This window comes from Enhydra lutris, unplaced genomic scaffold (genome assembly GCF_002288905.1).
Source record: "Enhydra lutris kenyoni isolate GAN:26980312 unplaced genomic scaffold, ASM228890v2 scaffoldscaffold21, whole genome shotgun sequence".
Lineage (NCBI taxonomy): Eukaryota > Metazoa > Chordata > Mammalia > Carnivora > Mustelidae > Enhydra > Enhydra lutris.
In genome coordinates, this window is record NW_019154105.1 from 68,056,884 (window position 1) to 68,080,582 (window position 23,699).

At 43.4% G+C, this 23,699-nt stretch overlaps 1 protein-coding gene and 2 pseudogenes across 1 annotated transcript in view; 2 read left to right on the plus strand and 1 right to left on the minus strand.

The window, feature by feature from the left end:
• Window positions 1-23,699, minus strand: part of LOC111149040 (family with sequence similarity 193 member A) — a 164,443-nt gene that overhangs the window by 100,626 nt on the left and 40,118 nt on the right.
• LOC111148884 lies at window positions 18,955-21,206 on the plus strand (annotated as a pseudogene).
• Window positions 21,737-22,246, plus strand: LOC111148885 (annotated as a pseudogene).

Below are 23,699 nucleotides of genomic sequence, written 5' to 3' on the forward strand. Positions count from 1 at the left end.
TTACTGGGAGATACCATGTGCCAAGGCACTCGTCCAGGTACTGGGGACACAGCAATAACTAAAAGTTACTTGCCCACAGGGAACTAATATCACTGTCAAAGACAAAGACTACAAATAAAAGACAGATAAGGTAAAAATACCAAACATTAGACAGTGGTCACTCAGAAGGCAAAATATATAGAGCAGGCAGCAGTGTCTGGGGTTGGGAACAATGCCTTCCCATTTAGGATAGCCCATTTAGTGAGAACTTCCTCAAGGAGACACCTGATGTCTGGGGGCTGGTGGAAGCCACACAGGTACCCAGCAGAGGGATACTCCTGAGAGCAAGCAGAAAGGCCCTGGGGCAGGAGGCCAGAGAGGGGCAGGGAGAAGTGCTACCAGGGCAATGAGGCTATATGTGGGGAAGAGACAAGATGGGAACAGGTGATCAGGGAGAGTGGACAAGACTGCTAAGGAAGCAGATGTTGGGGACAAGAGAAAGAGGAAAGGCAGAAACAAGACTTTCTCGGACCGAGTGCAGGAAAGAGCTCCGAGATGATGAAGCCCTCTGCCATAAACATTTGGAATACATGCTGTGCCAGGCATCCTGACAGGTTAGATCACAAAAGCAACTGCGAATAGCCCAAAGGGCCTGCTGGCTCCAGAGACACATCAGACAGGCAAACTCAGACAGAAGCCCCGCCATCCAATGGGGGTACAGAACAGAGCCACGAGGCCATCGTTTCAACAAGGATGAGGCGAAGCTGAGGCCCAGAAGCTAAGGCCAAACAGAATCAGATGAAGCCGTGTGCAGATCTGGGAGAGGAGCACTGCTAGCAGAGGCCACGGCCGTGTGCTCGCTAAAGGCCCAAAACAGAAGCCGGGGGCACTGCTCCGGAGGGCGGAGCAGCGGGGACTGCTCACCGGGGCTGGGAGCCAGGGAGAGAGACCTAAGTGTTCGTGGAAGGGCAGGTATGAGCCAGCTGGCATCTTAAAAAGAAACTTGACTATGTCAAAAATGAACTCTGGCAGAGGGAAGGCAGCTCCCAGCAGGTCCAGGCACAAGCAGGGCCATGCAGGAACAGAGCGGACAGACTCAGGAGTGCTGCAGGCACAGCCACAGGGCTCGCCTGCCAACGGACCCAAGGACGTGATGAGGACAGGTCCAACCTCCCGGGCAGCGGGCAGGGGTGCCAGACACAGCCAGACAGGTGGGGCCAGTGGGAAGAACCAAGGCTTTGCTTTAGATGTTGTATGCACGAAGTTTGTATCAAACAACCAAGCAATGTGGTAGGCTTGTTCTGCACAAGTGAGACACTCGAGGAACAAGTCCCAGCGGGACGTATGATTCGGGATCACCAGCGCAGGTGGTATGCAAAGCTTGAAGCTAGACCAGATGATCCAAGGAGAGAGGGCGGACAACATCCTGAACCAAAGTCAGAACTTTAACGCTTGACCAGTGCGCCCAAGTATGAAGCTGGTCTTCTCAAGGGTGGCAACCTCTACTCCCCACACCTTCTTCAGACGAAGAAAGTACAGAGTACTACAAGAAACATACGTGACTAAAATTCAAATTAACCAAATACCTGTGCCTCACCGTGTGGTTACTCTCCAATCTGTGATTAAATGGGAGGTACAAATATAAACACCACTGATTCTTTTAAAAGATTTACAGGTGTACTGAAGTATGACCAGGTACAAGAAGCTGAACATATCTGAAGAACGCAATCAGAACAGTCCTGACATATACACACACACACACCTGTGAAACCACAGTAACTTGCCCTCCGAGTTTCCTTGTGCCCCTCTGTACCCACTTCCTCCTCACCCCGGTCTCTTCCTACCCCCACTCACAGGTAACCACTGGACTGAGTTCTGTGTCTCTCCATTACTATGCAGCTTCTAGAACTGTATAGAAGTTGGGGCACCTGGGTGGCTCTCAGGTCATGATCTCAGGGCTGTGAGTTCAAGCCCCGTGCTGGCCCCACATTGGGTGTGGAGCCTACTTTAAAGAAAAAAAAAATCAACTTTTGGTCTTACGGATTTTCCATATTTAAAAAATGTTTGTTTTGTTGATTTTTGTTTTTATGATATTATTTACTTTTGGGGGGTTACTTTGGGTATAACTGGCTCCTTCTCATGGTGGAAGCAAAGTCATTCAGCCCTTCTCTTGCATAAAGAGGTGGTTAGTGCTAGAGTATCTCCACACGGCGCGTTGGCAGCAGTCTGCAAACGCTGAGACGCTGTGTTTTCATTATCATTAGGTCCAAAATACTTCCCAACCACCCTCTGGATTTCTTCTTTGGTTCATGAGCTGTTTCACATGTGGTACAGTTTCCTCATGTGTATGGTTTTCTGCTAGTGATTTCTAATATAATTCCATGTAGTCAGAAAAGCTGCTTTGTACAATTTTAATTCTTAGTCAAGACTTTTCATGGCTCAGGATATGGTCTATTTTGGTAAATGTTTGACATTTACTTGAATGCGTAAGCACGCTGCTATTGTAGGGCAGTGTTCTATAAACCAATCTCAGGCCAAGTTGGCTAACAGTCTCCTTCGTCTTCTATAGCCTCAGTGATTTTCTGTTTACTTGTTCTATCAATTTCTGAGAGGTCTTAAAATCTCCAACCATAATTTTGTATTTGTCTATTTTTCCCTGAAGTCCTATCAGTTTTTCATCCACATATTTTGAAGCTTTGTTATTAGGTGCAAAGACATTTAGGACTGTTATATTCTCTTGATAAACTGACCCCTAAATCGGCATGAAAGTATTCTCTTTAGCCCCGCTAATATTCTTTGCTCTGGTGTCTGTTTTTCTGTTCACTACATAGCCAAATTTCCTCTCACTTATATAAGCAAAGCATATCTTTCCGTATCACTTTATTTGTAGCCTATCTGCATCTTTATGTTTAAGCATGTTATAGCAGAAATCATATCATTGGGTCTTGATTTTTTCCCAATCTCACGATCTTTTAAAATTGAGATGTTGGGGGGCCTGGGTGGCTCAGTGGGTTAAGGCCTCTGCCTTCGGCTCAGGTCGTGGTGTCAGGGTCCTGGGATAGGGCCCCACATTGGGCTCTCTTCTCAGCGGGGAGCCTGCTTCCCCTTTCTCTCTGCCTGCCTCTCTGTGTACTTGTGATCTCTCTCTGTCAAAATAAATAAATAAAATTTTTTAAAAATTGGGATGCTTAGACCATTTATGTCAAATATAATTATGAGATATGGTTAAGTTTATTAAACTTACCATCTAATTCTTTATTTTCCTGGTGACACATTTGTTTTTGTTCCTATTCCTCTTTTTCTACTTTTTAAAAATTGAGTATTTTTTATAATTGTATTTTATCTTGTTGGACTGTGACCTACACTTTTCCATTTGGACTGTTTGCTTCAGTGTCACAGTGTACATTTTTTAAAAAATTATTAACATATAATGTATTATTTGTTTCAGGGGTAAAGGTCTGTGATTCATCAGTCTTACACAACACCCGGTGCTCACCGTAACACACGCCCTCCCCAGTGTCCATCACCCAGCCACCCCATCCCTCCACCTGCCTTCCCTCCAGCAACCCTCAGTTTGTTTCCCGAGATTAAGAGTCCCTTATGGTTTGTCTCCCTCTCTGGTTTCATCTTGTTTCATTTTGTCCTCTCGTCCCCTATGATCCTCTGCCTTGTTTCTTAAATTCCATGTATCAGTGAGATATGAGAACTGTCTTTTGATTGACTTACTTCACTTAGCATAATATCCTCTAGTTCCATCCAGGTCACTGCAAATGGCATGGTTTCAATTTTTGATGGCTGCATAATATTCCACTGTGTGTAGGTGCATATATCTATCTATATAGATAGGTTTTTGAGAGAGAGAAAGCATGAGAAGGGATAGGGTCAGAGGGAGAAGCAGACTCCCCATGGAGCTGGGAGCCCGATTCGGGACTTGATCCCAGGACTCCAGGATCACAACCTGAGCTGAAGGCAGTCACCCAAACAATCTAGCTACCCAGGTGCCCCTAGACAGACCTTCTTTATCCATTCATCTGTCAATGGACATCTGGGCTCTTTCCATAGTTGGGTTATTGTGGACATTACTGCTATAAATACTGGGATGCACGTGCCCCTTCGAATCACTACATTTGTATCTTTGGGGTAAATACCCAGCAGTGCAATTGCTGGGTGAGAGGGTAGCTCTATTTTCAACTCTTTGAGGAACCTCCATGCTGTTTTCCAGAGTGGCTGCATCAGCTTCCATTCCCACCAACAGTGTAGGAGGGTTCCCAATTCTCCACATCTGTGCCAACATCTGTCATTTCCTGACTTGTTAATTTTAGCCATTTTGACTGGTGTGAGGTGGTATCTCATTGTGGTTTTGATTTGTATTTCCTTGATGCCAAGTGATGTTGAACACTCTTTCATGTGTCTGTTGGCCATCTGGATGTCTTCTTTGCAGAAATGTCTGTTCATGTCCTCTGCCCATGGATTATTTGTTCCTTGGGTGTTGAGTTTGATAAGTTCTTTATAGATGCTGGATACCAGCCCTTTATCTGATATGTCATTTGCAAGTATCTTCTTCCATTCTGTTGGTTGTCTTTGGTTTTGTCCACTGTTTCCTTCGTTGTGCAAAAGCTTTTTTATCTTAGGGCACCTGGGTGGCTCAGTGGCAGAGCCTGCCTTCAGCTCAGGTCATAATCCCGGGGTCCTGGGATCAAGCCCGCAATGGGCTCCCTGCTCAGCAGGAAGTCTACTTCTCCCTCTCCTTGTGTTCCCTCCCTTGCTGTGTCTTTCTCTGTCAAACAAATCAATAAAATCTTAAAAAAAAAAACAAAAAAAAAAACTTTTTATCTTGGTGAACTCCCAACAGTTTAATATTGCCTTTGTTTCCTATGCCTTTGTCGATGTGTCTAGGAAGAAGTTGTTGCAGCTGACATTGAAGAGATTGCTGCCTGTGTTCTCCTCAAGAATTCTGATAGGTTCCCGTCTCACATTAAGGTCTTTCATCCATTTTGAGTGTATTTTTGTGTATGGGGTAAGGAATTGATCCAATTTCATTCTTCTGCATGTGGCTGTCCAATTCTCCCAACACCATTTATTGAAGAGGCTGTCTTTTTTCCATTGGACATTCTTTCTTGCTTTGTCTAAGATTAGTTGACCATAGAGCTAAGGGTCCATTTCTGGTTCTTTACACTGTTCCATTGATCTATGTGTCTGTTTTTGTGCCAGTACCATACCATCACAGTGTACATTTTAACCTACCACAATCAGCCATCAAGTAAAGCTTTATGACTGGGCACACAAGAGCCCTACGTTCCCTTTCCTGGCCTTGGTGGTACTCTTGTCAGACATGTTACCTCTACATATAAGCCCTATAATGCATTGTTGGTTTTGCTTCTTTTTGTTTTTTTAAGAATTTTTTTGAAGATTTTATTTTTACATAACCTCTACGTCCAATGTGGGGCCTGAACTCATGACCAAGATGAAGAGTCGCACGCTCTATAGACTGAGCCAGCCAGGCTCGCCATTGTTTTTGCTTTAAACAGAATTGTATTTTAAAGTAAGAAAAAAGGTATTTTCCCCATACAGTTACAATCTCCAGTGTCCTTCCTGTCTCTACATAAACCCAGACTGCAGTCCGGTGTCATTTCTCCTAAGCTCAGAGCTTCCTTTACCATACCCTGTGACGAAGACCCACTGGCCATGAATTCTTTCAGCTTTTAAAATCTGAAAATTTTTTATCTCATCTTCACTTCTGAAAGATATTTCTGTGGTTTAGAATTCTAGTATGCTTTTCCCTTTCTGTACTTTAAAGCTGTTCTTTCTCCATTTTCTAGCTTGCATGGCTTCTCATGAGAAGTTTGCTACCTTTGTCATTGTTCAATAAGTATGCATTTTTTCTTTAACCACTGTTCTCAGTAATACAATGATGATGTGTTGTGGTGTATTTTCTTTATCTTTCTCATACCTGAGGCTTACTGAGCTTCTTGGGATCTGTGGGTTCACAGTTTTCAACACTTGTACATTTTCCAGCCATTATTCCTTCAAATATCTTTCCATATTCCCTATACCCACTCTCTCTTGCAGGGTCTAAGGCTCACTGACACTCACGGTTCTTTTTGGATACCTTCTATTGCTATCTCCTCAAGTTCATTAATCTTCACTCATGCAGTTAATCTGTTACTGCAATCTGCCATCTGTTACTAAGCCTCACGTAATGTATTTTTCATCTCAGACACTGTAGTATGCAACTCCAGAAGTTCATTTGGGCTTCTTTACTTTCTGTGTTTCTTCTTAACATGTTCCTGCTTTCCTCTATTTTCTTGAATACGCAAAATATAGCAATAACTACTGTGTTAATGTCTATCTTATAATTCTACTACACGTGTCATTTCTGAATCTGTTTCTATTTATTTATTTTGAACTTCATCATGGGCTGTATTTGCTTGCTTCTGTCTCTGTATGCCTGGTGATTTCTGACTAGACTGTGAATTTAACTGTGTTAGGTAATGGGTGTTGTTTTACTCCTTCAAATATTTCTGGGCTTTGTTGTGGGCCATACTTAGCTTATAGGGAGAGTCTGGTCCTTTCAAGGCTTGCCTGTAAGATTTGGGAGGTGGGATCCAAGCTTTTTTTTTTTTTTTTTTTTTTTAATCTAATTGGCTTTATTAAGTGATTCATGAATCAGGCAGCCTCCTATTTGGCAGGTAGAGAGAGATGCCCCAGGATCAGAGCACCTTTAATCTTTCCCACTACTGAGGCAATACCCTTGTGACTTCGCTGTGTGTTACAAGATTCTCCCATTCTGGATGGTGAGAACACAACCTGTTTGGGGTCCTGTACAAGCTCTGAAGATTGTTCCACCACTTCTTCCTGGGTTCTCTCCCTGATACACGAGTTTCTAAAGTACGTGTGCTCATCAATACCCAGGTGAATATTCAAGGAGAAACATGCGGCTCTCCAGAACTCTCTTTTTCTCTCTGTAGCCCTCTCTTCTCTGGTACTCTGCCCTGCAAATTCACTTTGGCCTCCCCCAAGTTCTTGGCTGCTTTCCTGAACCCAAAGAACCACCAGGTCTCTCTGGGCTATTCCCTCCTTTCTTTCTAAACCATGGCCCCCAACTTCTCTCCAGACAGTAAGCTTGGTCAACCCTAAGCTTGTTTAATTTATTTTCTGTCTCTCAGGGGTCACTGACCTGCACTGTCTGCTGTCCAATGTTGGAACACTGCTATTTTGAGATATCTTGTCCTTCATTTAGTTGTTTAAGGCAGGAGGTTAAATCCAGTCTGTTTCATTAATATTCTTTAAAAAATAAATGTACCAGAATAAACACTAAACATGTGTCATCCCCCATATCCTACATACCCATAAGATGTATTTATATAAAAGTGTTTATTTACTTACATAAGATGCTATGTTGTAACACAGAAATTTTTCCACAAGAGAATGTACTTATTCCTAAGTAGGCAATATTGCTGAAAACACTCAAGAATGCCCCCAAAAACTGAGTTCTACACCTATGATGTTAAGATATTTTACCCTTTCTGAGTATACTGGTTTTCCACTCTGGTATAAGCTATCATTTGTGGCCAATGTGTATGTGTAATAAAAGATACCAAATTCATTTCCTTGCTAGGCTTATCTCTAGTTCTAAAAGTAATTGCCAAAAAAGAAACTTATTTAAAGACTTTACAGGTAAACTCATTATAGACACAAAGAAAACACGGTGCCTCAGGGCATAAAAACACATGGTGGTCAGGTGATGGTGGCGCATCTCAGGTCACACAGCCCACTGAAGGCTAAAGCCAGGATTCTCATGTACACAAAACACAAAACAAATGTGCCTGCTTTTGTCCCATTAGCGTCTCCTGCCTCAGACACTACACAGTTGTCTCTTCCCGACTGGTCCCCAGCCCATAGGTCTGTCTGCTTCCCTCACACCCTCTACCTCCTGTTGGGATGGTCTTCCATACTGTACATGTGAGCAGAATATTCCACTGTTCTGAACCCTTTGATAGTCCCCTGACTAAAAGGATCAAGCATGACATACAAGGCCCTTGTCATACAGTCGCTGCAGAATGACCCAGTTGGGACTCCTCACAATTCCAAACCCCTGCCCCATTCTTAGTACATGCCATCCCCCACCCTGAAAAACCAATCTCCCCTCCTTTACCAGGCAACCGTCGGGCATCCTTTCAAATCGCACTCTGCTATCATTCTTTTTCTGTCAGTTTTGCTGTTCCACATCCCTCAACGAATACAGCCCCACAAACTACTCCAACTCCCGTACACCTCCATACTTTACACAGACTACCGTAAGTTTTCACACAACCATCTTCTCATTAGACACTCAACAGTTTTTCAGTCCCACAAAGCACCCAGCATACAGTAGGCATCCAACAAATGTGCAGTGAAGGAAATGACTAGTTCAAATCAGTAATTCACATTCTGTGTTCCCTAAATCAGCCACAACTCTCCTTCCTTATTTTGCACACAATCTTTTATCAGCTACCTACCTGTGCTGAAGTCCAGGGATGAGTGCAGGTGTGGTCACTAAAATATCTATGATTTTTTCTGCTTCCTTACTGAACTCAGCTTTCCCAAAGCAGGTCCAAGTTCTTTAAGCAAGTGGTACTGCTTGGGGTATAATTATTAACATTAATACTTAAGCTCTCTTCCAATTAGTTACCAAAAAATTGGTAACAGAATCATAAGTTATATGTAAAATTACCTTAAGTATTTGTAACATGTAATTTATATAATCACAGAGTAAATATTTAGCAATTCATAGACTTCAAAGGTGTTTCCCAAAAACTCAATAAACACTAATTATATATGATCCCATATTATTACATTATTATTATATCCTTTTTATAGCTAATGTAGAATTGAGATTTCTTTAGGATTTACTTTCAGTTTACATATTTTTTAAAAAACAGAGAAAGCGGGATGCCTGGGTGGCTCAGTGGGTTAAGCCTCTGCCTTCGGCTCAGGTCATGATCCCAGGGTCCTGGGATTGAGCCCCGCATCAGGCTCCAGAGAGCCTGCTTCCCCTTCTCTCTCTACCTGCCTCTCTGCCTACTTGTGATCTTTCTCTCTGTCAAATAAATAAATAAAATCTTTAAAAAAAAAAAAAAAAAAAAAAACAGAGAAAGCCTAAAAACCTGCAACTAGTTTTTTTTAAAGAGATGTATTTATTTGCTTTTTTGAGAGACAGAGACAGAGTGAGCCAGTGCACACGTGTGAGCAGGGGAGAGAGGGAAAGCGAGAGAGGGAAAGGGAGAGCGAGAACCTCCAGCAGACTCCCAGCTGAGCGTGGAGCCTGGCAAGGGGCTCAGTCTCACAACCCCAAGATCATGACCTGAGATGAAATCAAGCAAGAGTTGGACTGAGCCACCCAGGCACCCCAACCATTTTTTCTATGACTGCAAGTTAAACTCCTAAACTGGCCTCCCTGTGGATGACCAGTGGCTCTGGGCATTAAGGAAGGCACAGTGGTATTGGCTATCTGCCAGAGCTGGAGTTACATAAAATGGTCTTAAGCATGTACCTGCTATTAAGATGGTTTTTCTATACAGATGAAGTCATGTTCCAGGTCTAGTCAACAATGTAATTGTTTGTTTTGACCCAACTTATCTGAAGAAAAGACAAATCTGAGCCAGCCTCAGAGCCAGCCAGGATCAGGGCTGGTGTAGCACCACTGCTCCATCAGCCGGCAGCACAGCAATTCACACGTTCAAATATTTACAAAATACTTCAGGTTTCTGTATTTAAGCTCCATATGGCAAAAGAGAAAAAGAACTTGAATTTATTAATAGCAACAAATCACACAGTTAAAAAAAAGACTTACAGCTTTGGAAATATGTATTTCTTACATTCCTCTTTACTGATCTTTAAAATACAAATAATCTACTGGGTTCAAATGACAAGTTGATATCAAAATACTACTGACTTCTCTGGCTATGTCTGCACCCCCTTTAAAATCTGAAAGTCCCAGTAACCAGTCATTTAGTATAGGGTGCTAATGGTCTTTACAGCAATACCCACGAATCACCAGCGCGGAAGAAAAAAAACACATAAATAGAACAGGAGCTGAGAAAGGCTTTGAATCAGAAACCCTAAGTGGGAGAGGCAATATTTGAAAACGTGAGGTGACTCCAAAGGTAACCAGCAACTCACACACTTGGCAAGCCTATCATCAATATGGCCTTGCTAACCAGGCAGTCAGGCCAGGGGCAGCCCCCACCGTTCACCCCACTCCCATCACGATCACCACCACTCACCTGGCTACAGGGAGACACTTGGTCCCAGGAGAGCCAAACCAGAAACTAGTCTAAAATAACAGCAACAGAAAGTACTTGCTTCTTACAGAATCCTCAACTTCCCAAAAATACAGACTTCGCTAACACCGAATTGGTCTCCAGGATTGTTACTAAAATATTTATGGTCCAAGAAATTCACAAGGCCAGGAGATGAGTCTGAATAAGGAGACACAGAAACTTCCACGAAAGGCTAAGAGTTTAAAAGAACGGGGGGGTGCGTCCTGGCAGGAACTGGAGAGGAACGGGAGCCAACTTGGAGATCAGGCTGAGGGGAAGGAAAGGAGAACTTCCACGGAAACGATTTGCGAAGGCGGGTGGGAGCAGGAGGCGGGACGCACTGAGCATGTGTGCATCAACGGGGCACTACGGCCAGACGAGCAGGTGCCTGTCAAAGCTCCAGTCTCCGCGGGGCTCCCAACAAGGGGAAGACCAGAGGCCTCTCACTAAAACTTTGCAAACATTTAAAGACGATGACACTTGATGATGCAGAACAAAGGAAGATGGGAAGGCACACTTCCTGCTGCTGGGGGCACGAAGGCCTAACACTGTGTTTGAAGACCCACAGGCAGTGTGTGTCCACAGGCCCCACACCACGCACCTGACACTGTGCCCTTCCGCATGCTTACCCATCACACGCCTCCTCGCCTAGGTGAAGCCTCTGCTCAGGCACCAGCCCCGCCATCTGCTTGAGGACTTTGCTCTATGGAGTCTCCCCTCCATTCTTCGGATCATCAATCTTTCCTTCTTTCCTGCATCATTTCCGTGAGGATACAAGCACACTGTTACTACTAGGCTGAAGAAACAAAAAGCACCCTCCTCAGGATCACACTTCCACATCTACCTATGAACGGCCTCCTTTCTTTCCTTTCCAGCTCCTTCAGAGGTGTCCACCCGTCTATCTGAGAAAGTGCAAGCCACAAATGAGAGCTACGTAGTAAGCTAAAAAACCCTGAAACAGAAACTAACAACACTGACAAAAAGAGAATACCGCATCACACCTATCAGAATGGCTGAAGTCTGGGACATGCTGGGGAGGACGTAAAGCCATAGATATTCTCACCCACGGCTCGTGGGAAGGCAGAACGGCACAGCCACTTTGGAAGAGAGTTTGTCAGTTTCTTACAAAACTAAACATACTCTGACCATATGCTCCAGCAATCATGCTCCTTGGTATTTACCCAGAGGAGCTGAAAACTTTGATCCACACAAAAACTTGCACATCAATGTTTTTAGCACCTTTATTCAAAATTTCCGAAACCTGGAACCAAAATGTCCTTCAGAAGGTGAATGGCTAAACTATGATCTATCCGGACAATGGAGTATTATTCAGTACTAAAAAGAAAGAGTTACCAAGTCAGGAAAGGACATGGAGGAACTTCAAATGCACACGATTAAGAGGAAGAAGCCAATCTGAAAAGGCTACGTACTATAGATTGCGTCTACAGGACATTCCAGAAAAAGAGAAGCTACAGAGACGGCAAAAAGATCCACTGTTACCGGGGTGGGGGTGGGGGTAGAGCACAGAGATTTTTAGGGGAGTGAAACTACTCTGTATCACACCCTAGTAATGGATACCTGTCGGCACACTTCTGTATAATGATAAACCCATAAAACGTACAATACCCAGAGTGACCCCCAGTGGGAACTACAGACTCTGGGTGATGACGATGTGTCAGTGCGGGTTCACCAGCTATAACAAATGCCCCATTCTGGTGGGGGATGCTGATAGTGTGGGAGCATGTGCATCTGTGAGGACAGGAGAGGGGTACATGGGAAGTCCCTGTACTTACTGCTCAATATTCCTGTGAACCTAAAACTGCTCCAAAAAATTGTTAACTATGTATGATAAGAGACTAGACTTACTGAGTGCAGTGATCATTTTGCAATACATACAAATACTGAATCATCATAATATTGTACACCTGAAACTAATATAATGTTGTATGTCATCATACCTCACTAAAAAAAATTTTTTTAAAGATTTTATTTACTTATTTATTTGAGAGAGAGAGAGAGAGACCGAGCACAAGCTGGGTGAGGGGCAGAGTTCTCCTAAGCAGGAATCCCGGATGCAGGGCTCGATCCCAGGACCCCGGGATCATGACCAAAACTGAAGGCAGATGCCCAACTGACTGAGCCACCCAGGTGACCCCCAAAAGTTTTTTTTTTTTAAAAGAGCGAATTCAAATGCAATTTTAGACGGCTGTAAGTTAATCCCCAAACCAACAGAAGCCAGAGCTGCACACCCAGTGTGGGAGCCACTGTCCAAATGCAGCTATTGCGCACCTGAAATACAGCAAGTCCAAGCTGAGAGATGCCAACCATAAAATACACACCAGACTTCAAAGACTTACTATGAAAAAAGCAATGTAGATATTTCAGTAATAATTCTTACACTATTCCATGCTGACATAATATTGTGGCAGGCTACTTAAGGCTAAGTAAAAGACACTAGGTAAAACTGATTATGTGTATTTCTTTTTATTTTTACAATATGACCACTGAAAATTTTACAATTACATATGTGGCTTACTACTCATTTCTGTTGAGCAGTACTGGGCTGGAGTATCACTACTTCTCCCTTTTCCCATCTTCTATGAGTCCTAATAAAGAATAAAATATCCAACCCTGGGCAGCAGAAGGAAAATGAAACCACAAGGAAAAATTTACAGATAGGAAAAAGAACAGCTAGAAAATCCAAATTTGACTACAGCTGGCAATAGCTCTACATACCAATGTTTAATTGTTTTAAACCCCAAAGTCTTCTAACACAGAAATTTAAAACTTCTATAAAGCATAAAGTTTTTTTAAAATACCAACTTAGGGGCACCTGGGTGGCTCAGTTGTTTAAGCAGTTGCCTTCAGCTCAGGTCATGATCCTGGAGTCCCAGGATCGTGTCCCACATCGGGCTCCCAGCTCCACAGGAGTCTGCTTCTCCCTCTGACCCTCTCCCCTCTCATGCTCACCCACTGTCTCTCTCTCAAATACATAAATAAAATCTTGAAAAAAATTTTTTTAAAAAAACAACTTAAAAATTTGCAGTACAGAGGCAATATGCTGATTTCCTAAGCATGTACAGCAGCTCCTAACCATCCCAACAGCCCTATGTTGTTTGTACATTACCATCCTCACCTCACTGAAGAGAAAATTAAGGTGCTAAGAAACTTGTCCATGCTAGTGAGCATCAGAGCAAGGATTCAAACCTAGGCATGGTGGGGGCACCAAGGCGGCTCAGTCAGTTAAGCATCTGACTTCGGATCAGGTCATGATCCCATGGTCCTGGGATTGAGATCCACACCAGTCTCCACACTCAGTGGGGAGCCTGCTTCTCCCTCTGCCCCTGCCTGCTGCTCCCCATCTGTGCACATGCTCACTTGTGCTCTCTCTCTCTCTGACAAATTAATAAAATCTTAAAAGCTCTCTGATAAATATTTGAAAAAAGAAAGTGAGAAAGCAAGAAAAATGAGGAAAAGATATAAAACTCAAGAGAAAATAAATGAGAAAAAGACTTGAACAGGATTTTCACAAAAGGACAGCCAAACGGTCAATTAACATATGAAAAGATAAGTTCACATGAAATCAAAGAGTGTAAATTTAATCACAGTAAAATAATAAGCAGAGTAGCTAAAACAAGAAATTGTGAAAATTTAGGCAAGAATATGGAACAATGGCAACACTCAGGCACTGCTGGTGGGTAGAAATGGGAACAACCATGCTGTGGAATGTGCACTATAATAAGACTGAAAACACATACATATATATCTTTTAAAGATTTTTTAATTTTTTTATTTGAGTGAGAAAGAGAATGAGCAAGAGATTGCACACTGAGAGGCAGAGAAGCAGACTCCCCACTGAGCAGGGAGCCCGACGCAGTGCTCCATTCCAAGACCCTGGGATCATGACCTAAACCAAAGTCAGATGCTTAACTTGCTGAGCCACCCAGGGGCCCTCAAAACACTTATATATGATGACCAAGTAGTTTCTTTTCTAAACACATATTCTTCCTGATATTAAGTTTTACATGCACCAAGATACATGTACAAGATTATTCATACCAGCTCTAAACTGGAAATAGCCCAGATACCCATCAACTGTAGAATGGATAAGTACACTGAAGTCTATTCATATGATGGAACGCTACTCAGCAATTAAGTAGTCAAACTGTCACTCAATTCAAAACAAATCTTAAAAATATTACTGCATGAAAAAAGTCATATACCAAAGGCTGTATGTAGTATACCTTCACTTACATATCATCAAAAACAAACAAAACTTGCTTTTCATTTTAAGTGTGAGAGCAGTGTTCCACTCCCACCCCCAGCTCTCTCCTTTTTTTTTTTTTTTTTTTTTTAAGATTTTATTTATTTGACAGAGAGAGATCACAAGTAGACAGAGAGGCAAGCAGAGAGAGGGCGGGAAACAGGCTCCCTGCCAAGCAGAGAGCCTGATGCGGGACTCGATCCCAGGACCCTGAGATCACGACCCGAGCCGAAGGCAGCGGCTTAACCCACTGAGCAACCCAGGCGCCCCTCTCCATTCTTAATATACATTAAGAAATGTATACTTAGTGGCTACCTGCCAAGGGAAAGAAAGGGAATTGTAACTAAAATACAACCTTTAGTGGGCTTTCAGAGTCCCCAAAATGTTTTATTTCTTCATCGGAATGATGCTTATACTCGAGGTCAAATTCAAGTAATTTGTAAAGCTACACATTCAATTTTATGCACTTTTATATATTTAACAATTAAAAAGTTTTGAAAAAAGAAATGTTTGACAAAAGAGTAATTCAGTTGGAAAAGAAAAGACTTCTCAATAAATGATACAACTGGAAATCCATACGAGGAAGACAACAGCCCAAACCTTACCTAACTCTACTGTAAAAATTAGTATGAAATGAATAACAGACCTTTACATAAAAGGAAAAATTTCAGAGATGCTGGCTGACTCAGCTGGTAGAGCATGTGACTCTTGATCTTGGGATTTTAGTTTGAGCCCCATGTTGGCAGTAGAGATCACTTAAAAATAGAATCTTTTGGGGCACCTGGGTGGCTCAGTGGATTAAAGCCTCTGCTTTCGGCTCAGGTCATGATCCCAGGGTCCTGGAATCGAGCCCCGCATCGGGCTCTCTGCTCAGCAGGGAGCCTGCTTCCTCCTCTCTCTCTGCCTGCTTCTCTGCCTACTTGTGATCTCTGTCTGTCAAATAAATAAATAAAATCTTTAAAAAAAAATAGAATCTTAAAAAAAAAAAAAGCTAAAATTGTAAGACTTTAATAAGAAAATAAAGAAAAAAAATATTCCCAACCTTGGAGTAGACCAAAGATTTCTACTTAAAGTAGACAAAATATTTCAGCCTTGGGGTGGACAGAGATGTCTTAAGATCCTAAAAAGCACTAACAATAAAAGAAAAAACTGATAAACTAGACTTCATTAAACTTAATAAAACTTTGTTCCTCAAGACATGGTTGCTTCTGACTTCTGCCCCAGAATGGAGAGAGCTGGGGGTGGGAGTGGAACACTGCTCCCACACTTAAAATGAAAACCAACTAATTTCAAGTCCATGACTTTTTCTGAACCTATCAGGGAACTGAGGTCACAGAGCAAACTGATACAAAAATGAAACACCTACACTGACAGAACACACTTACCTGAGGCAGACGCAGCGCGACTCTGGCAGGTGAGTCTGTTGAGAACAGATGTCGTACTGTGAAGACTGAGTGCAAGCTGTCAGGATAATTCCTAGGATTACAGAAATTCCTCCACAACCTCTCTAGGAAACCCAGTGGGTGATCACTGAAAGGATCTCAAAAGAGCTCTAAAACTCAAGGACCATAGTACAGAATTAGGGTGGGGAGCAGCAGCCATGTGGGAGGGGCAAGAAACCCCAGCCAGGTCCTTCCCCCTCCATCTCCAATAAGGGACAAAAGCCTTCATCTATACAGGGAAGGGCTCTGATGAACAGTCTACAATGTCAACAACTCCAATTCCAGGAGAAAAGACAGGATCACACAATAAGCCCACAACTTCAGCCAAGGAAGCAACAGGAGAACTGAGCAGGCCCTACCCCAAAACTCAGGGCTGCCATACATGTCCAAATAAAAATGCTTCAAATTAAAGTTATTGGAAGACTAGTACCAGGAGGGACCTGAGAGAAATAAGGGTATGTAAATATACACTCTATGAAGCAACACAAATAGGGAAGACTTAGAATTACAGGGATGTCTGGGTGGCTCAGTTGGTTAAGCGTCTACCTTTGGCTAAGGTCATGATCTGGGGACCCTGGGATCCAGCCCTGTGTCGGGCTCCCTGCTCACTGGGGAGTCTGCTTCTCCCTCTGCCTGTGTGCTCTCTCTCTCTCTCTCTCTCAAATAAATAAAATCTTAAGAAAAAAAAAAAAAGAATTACAGAGTTCTAGTAAGTCACCCTCACACTAGACATAGCTATAGAAATTTGAAGGCTATGGTGCACTGACAATAACCATAGCAACAACAAATCCTAAAAGCTAGGCCGACTCTTAATAAGAGTAATGTAAACTACAGCCCTAAGGGCCTAGTAGAAAGAAAACTGTCCATTTCAGGGTTTAAAAGTGATTTATTACAGGGGTGCCTGGGTGGCTCAGTCGTTAAGCGCCTGCCTTCAGCTCGGGTCATGATCCCGCGGTCCTGGGATCAAGCCCCATGTCAGGTTCCCCAGTTGGTGGGAAGCCTGCTTCTCCCTCTCCCACTTCCCCTGCTTGTGTTCCTTCTGTCTCTATAAAATAAATAAAATCTTTTTTTTAAAAAAGTGATTTCAGTTTCTACCATCCTATACAGTATGTCTGGCTTTGAAGAATAACTGCAATTTTGTAATAATGACACAAAAGGCAAAAAACAAACCACTCCAAAGAGACAGAGCAATCTCAAAACAAGACTCAGATATGAAGCGGGCTGGAACTATCTAACAGGGAATTTAAATACCTTAAAGACTATTAACAGAAAAGGTGGACAACATGCTGGATCAGGGGGGTAACTTCGGCAGAGAAATGAACTCTACAGAACCAGTGAACGTGAAGACAGGTCAAGTCACCTGAAGAAACAAAAAGAAAAGGGGCTGGAAACAACCAAGAAGTACGAAACAGTATGAAACATTCTCACATATATATAATTGGAATCCTATGAGGAAGTGAAAAAGAGCAGAAGAACAATGGTTGAGAACTTTCCCAAATGAATCAGACACCAACCCACAGATCCAAGCAGCACAGAGAATATTAATTAGGATAAATAACAAAAACAAAGCAAATCTGCTTCATGATTATCACCCCCAGCCGCTAAAAACAAAAAGAGAAAATCCTGAAGGCAGTCAGAGATAAAGGAGACACTACATACAGAAGAACAAAAACAAGAATTACACCAGGCTTCTTGTCAAAAAACAAAAACAAAAAACCCAAAACAAACAACAACAAACCCATGAAAACCAGAAGACAGTGGAGTGATTTTTTTAAGTACTACAAAGGAAAAACAACCACCACCTGTTAAGTCAAAATCCTATACCCAGCAAAGATATCTTTCTAAAAATAATGAGGAAAAACTTTCTCAGAAATAAATACTGAAGAAATTCATTGCCAGGAGACATACAAGAAACGTTACAGAAGGTATTTTAGGCAGTGAGAATTTGAGTAAGATGGAAACTTGGATCTACAAAAAGAAATGAAGAGCCCTAAAAATGTAATACAAGTAAAATGAAATCAATCTTTTTTTTTTTAAGAATTGCACTAAAAGATGACTTCTAAGAGCAAAAATAGCAATGTATTGTGTATTTACAGCATATGTAAAAGCAAAATGAATAACATCAACAGCACAAAGAAGAACTGGGAATATACTGTGTAAGGCATTTCTGCAGGCATACTTTAGAGAGACTGTGGGGGTTCAGCTCCAGACCACTACCAGTAACGCCAGTCAAATGAATTTTTTGGTTTCCCAGTATATGATACCATAGCACATTAAGTGTGCAACAGTGTTATGTCTAAAAAAAAATTATGTAATATCTTAATTTTAAAATGCTTCATTTTTAAATTATCATAAATATAAATACTATATCTATTAAAAAATGCTAACCATCATCTGAGCTTTCAGCAAGCTGTAATCTTTTGCTGCTGGAGGGTCTTACAGTGGGGGTTGCTGAAGGCTGGGGAGTCTACGGCAGTTTCTTAAAACAAGAGAATAAATTTGTTACACTGATGGACTCTTCCTTTCCCAAATGATTTCTCTGCAGCAAGCAATGTTGTCTGGTAGCATTTCACCCACAGGAGAACTCCTCTCCACAATGGAGCCAGTCCTCTCAAGCCCTGCCGCCTTATCAACTAAGGTCATGCAATGCTCTAAGTCCTTGTCAGATTTCAACCATCTCCACAGCATAGTCACCAGGAGCAGACTCCAGCTCAAGAAATCACCTTCCTCGCTCCTCCACGGAAGCACGTCCTCACCCGTGCAAGTGTTATCCTGTGAGGGCAGCAGGTCGCTCGCCTCTCCAGACCCCACTTCTGGTTCTCTGGCTGTTTCCACCACATCTGCACAGTGACTTCCTCCACTCAGTCTTGAAGCCCTCAATGTCCTCACAGGGCGGGAGCCCACTTCTTCCAAATTCCTGTTACTATTGACATTGAGCCACAGGAACATTTTCTTAACGGCGTCTGGCATGGTGAATCCTTTCCAGAAGATTCTCAATGTATCCCACCCAGATCAAGTGGAGGAATCCCCATCCATGGCATCTACAGACTTGCGAAACCTGTCTCTTAAATGATGACTTCAAAGTCAAAATTACTCCTTGCTCCGTGGGCTGCAGAATGGAAGCTGTGTTCACAGGCAGGGAAACGGCACTCATCTCCCCGTGTGTCACCAGAGCTCTTGGGTGACCGGGTATAATGTCAATGAGCAGTCATATTTTGAAAGGAACCTTTTTTTCTGAGCAGTAGGTCTCAACAGTGGGCTTGAGACATTTGGTAAACTTCACTGTGAACAGATATGCTGCCGTCCAGGCTGTGTTGTTCCATGGGTAGAGCACGGGCACAGGAGAGAGAACACAATTCTTAAGGGTCCTAAGAATTTCCAGAATAGTAAAGGAGCACCGGCTTCAGCTGAAAGTCACCAGCTGCATTAGCCCCTAACGGGGAGCCAGCCTGTCCCCTGAACCTCTGAAGCCGGGCGCTGACCTGTCCTCCGGCGAAGACAGTCCGAGATGGCATCTTCTCCCCAGATAAGGCTGTTGTGTCTACATGTGGAGAATACACTGTTTAGGAGTCACCTCCACGGGTGATCCAAGCTTATCTCTGGCAGATCCCACCGCAGCTTCTCCATCAGCACGTGCTGCTCCCCCCGGCCCCTCTGTGTCTCCTTAAACCTCACGAACCCACTCTGTTAGCTGCAGACTTTTCTTCTGCGGCTTCCTCACCTCCCTCAGCCTTCCTGGACTTGAGAGTCAGGGCCTTGCTCTGGATTAGGCTTTGGCTTAAGGGAATACTGGGGCGGGTCTGATCTCCTATCCAGACCACCCAAATCTTCTCCCTATCAGCAATGAGGCCGTTTGGCTTTCTTATCATTTATGTGGTCCCTGGAGCAGTGCTCTTAAGTTCCTTCAAGAACTTTTCGTTGGCATTTGCAACATGGTTGTCTGGCACAAGAGGCCTACTTTTCCGCCTATCTAGGCTTCAGACATCCCTTCCTCACTAACTCAATCGTGTCTAGCTTTTCATTTCAAGTGAGTTATGTGTGACTCTTCCTTTCACTTGAGCACTTAGAGGCCATTACAGGGTCATTAACTGGCCTAATTTCCATATTGTTGTTTCTCAGGAATAGGGAGGCCCAAGAGAGAAGAGGGGGGTGGACTGACAGTCCACAGAGCAGTCAGAACACACACAACATTTATCAATTAAGTTCAACATTTTTTTTTTTTTAAAGATTTTATTTATTTGACAGACAGAGATCACAAGTAGGCAGAGGCAGGCAGATAGAGAAGGAAGCAGGCTCCCTGGTGAGCAGAGAGCCCGATGCGGGGCTTGATCCCAGGACCCCTGGATCATGACCCAAGCCGAAGGCAGAGGCTTTAACCCACTGAGCCACCCAGGCACCCCAATTAAGTTCAACATCTTAAAAAAGAAGCTCCCCATCCTAACGGGCACAGTTTGTGGCACCCCAAAAAATTACAACAGTAACATCAAAGATCACTGATCACACATCACCGTAACAAATGTAATAATAATGAGAAAGTCTGAAATACTGAGAATTACCCACCTGTGAGCCAGAGACACAAAGGGAGTCAATGCTGTTGGAAGAACTGCACCAATAAAAAACCCTGCTCAACAACACAGGCTGCCACAAACCCTCAGTGTGTAAAACAAGCGCAGTGTCTGTGCAGCATCTGAAGGGAAACCGTGGGTGAATCTAAAATGTGTAGTGTAAGGCCGAGGAAGATGTGAGGCAACAGAAAGTGACATATGCCCTTCGTTGTCATGCAGCAGGGAGCAAACAGCCACTGTCATCCCCACCCCACCCCCCGCCCCATGGCTGCCCATGACCATTTCCACAGAGATGTCAGCCACTGGCACCGGGGGGCCTTCAGGCCACCTACCATCCAATCCTTGAGAAAGTGAAGCTCTTGCTGGCGGAGAAATTGAGGCTGTTGTACTACATGGCAGGTCCCAAACAGTCTTGTTCTGGGCTCCAGCATGCACTGGACTGGCTGACATGGCCAGACCTGCACAGAAACTCAGTGCAGCTCAGTCTATCACGCTGATGGCTACAGGATTTATGTGGCCAGGATACTCACTGGTAATTGCTCCAAAAAGCTGGAGTCTGTTTGCTGTTAATTTCTTTGTGGGGGCAGCAGGAGCTTTTCATTTCTTTTATATTTGGAGATATAACCAAGAACTAAAAGCTAAAGCAAACAAGTAAGAGTTCCCACCCAAACAATCTAGATGTGGACATAACCACTGGGAGGAATTTGATTTATTACTTGGCTATCGAAAAGGTGATAGTCACTGTGCTACTGTTTGGAAGGCATTAAAAAAAAAAAAAAAAAAACCAAACTGGGGCACCTGGGTGGCTCAGTGGGTTAAAGCCTCTGCCTTCCGCTCAGGTCATGATCCCAGAGTCCTGGGATCGAGTCCCGCATGGGGCTCTCTGCTCAGCGGGGAGCCTGCTTCTCTGTCTCTCTCTGCCTGCCTCTCTGCCTACTTGTGATCTCCATCACAAATAAATAAATAAAATCTTAAAAAAAAAAAAAAACCAAACTGTAAACTTGGGGGTTAATACTTGATTCAGAAGAAAAATAAAGCAAATTTTTAATAACAAACAAATAAAATATACACTGTAAAGCCAGGGCTGGACCTGGCAAGGCTACAACAAGGAGATGCTGTACCAGCAAATGCACTAGCGGGTCTGTAAGACCTAGTCTCACAAGGATGACTTGAGATGGCAAATAGTCTCTGCACTTAGTAGAGAACAAAATCCAAGCAAACAGACCAGATATTCAGCCATCTAGAACGTCTGGAGATTCTGTTTAGCAAGGAGCCCTCTGACAAAAGACAGAATGACAAAGTTCATGTGGACCACTGAAAGTATCATGTTCAGCACCTGTAGCCTATGCGGAAACTTCCAGCACCAGTGATACACAAGGGAGCAGCAGGGATGGCAAGAGGAGCTTCTGTATCAGACTTCCACCACTAACGACTCAGATACCGCCATCCTAATGGATGACTTGTGGCAGTTCAACTCCTCCCTCCAGAAAATTCACTACGGCTTAGAAGACCTCACTGGAACTGGGTGCGATACTCTGGAAGGACTCAGGGCCCAGAGACTGACCTTGAAGGGGGCTCAGATGAAGATCTTTGATACTGCCAACATGCTGAGCTTGTTACAGCAAGTACTTTCTGATGGGTGGGTTGCTGCTCACCTGTATGGTCACGTTCCTCGTGGTACAGTACCTGACATGAGCCAGCCAATCCCATCAACTGAACAATGTTCCCACTGTGTGAGAGTCTGTGTGAGTGTGTATATGTGAGAGAGAGAGGAAAGCCCAGAAGCTGCCTTCTGAAATGTATGCCCATCTTAACTGTGAAGACCCTCCGGAAGTAATCGTGATCCGTAACCCAGTGCGAGTTGCAAATCTGCTCTGTTTTGTGTGACTCCTTGATGGGGAAGCTAGTGCCACCTAAGAAGCATGGAGCTTACGGGGCGCCTGGGTGGCTCAGTGGGTTAAAGCCTCTGCCTTCGGCTCAGGTCATGATCCAAGGTCCTGGGATAGAGCCCTGCATCGGACTCTCTGCTCAATAGGGAGCCTGCTTCCCCCCGCTCTCTCTGCCTGTCTGTCTGCCTACTTGTGATCTCTGCCTGTCAAATAAATAAATAAGTCTTAAAAAAAAAAGAAGCAGCATGGTGCTTAGGAAATAAAAGAAGTTCCTGTTCTCTTTCTCAAAATAAATAAACAGAAAATTTTTTTTAAAATGTACACTGTAGGGGCGCCTGGGTGGCTCAGTGGGTTAAGCCTCTGCCTTCAGTTCAGGTCATGATCTCAGGGCCCTGGGATCGAGTCCCACATCAGGCTGACTGCTCAGCAAGGGGCCTGCTTCCCTTCCTCTCTCTCTGCCTGCCTCTCTGCCTACTTGTGATCTCTCTCTGTCAAATAAATAAATAAAAATCTTTATTAAAAATAACAATAATAAAATATGGGGCGCCTGGGTGGCTCAGTGGGTTAAGCCACTGCCTTCGGCTCAGGTCATGATCTCAGGGTCCTGGGATCGAGTCCCGCATCGGGCTCTCTGCTCAGCAGGGAGCCTGCTTCCCTCTCTCTCTCTCTCTCTCTCTCTCTCTCTCTCTGCCTGCCTCTCTGTCTACTTGTGATCTCTCTCTGTCAAATAAATAAATAAAAATCTTTAAAAAATAATAATAATAATAAAATAAAATGTACACTGTAAACCCAAAGGCAACAAGTATAAAAATATTTTAAGAGGTATGAATACATCAACAGAAGAGATAAAACAGAATCATAACATGTTAAATTAAACCCAGAAAAGGCAGAAAAAGAGGGAAAAGAAAACAAGAAATAAATGATGAACAGAAAACAGCTAGCAAGATGGTAGATTTTAATCAAATCCTATCAATCCTATCAATGGTTGCCTGGGGCCAGAGGAAAGGAAGGACTGGCAAAGGAGCACATGGAACTATGCGGGGTGATGGACACTTCCTAAGTCTTTTTTTTTTTTTAAAGACTTTATTTATTTGACAAGCAGAGATCACAAGTAGCGGCAGGTGGAGAGAGAGGAAGGGAAGCAGGCTCTCCACTGAGCAGAGAGCCTGATGAGGGCTCGATCCCAGGACCCTGGGATCATGACCCGAGCTGAAGGCAGAGGCTTTAATCCACTGAGCCACTCAGGCGCCCCAACACTT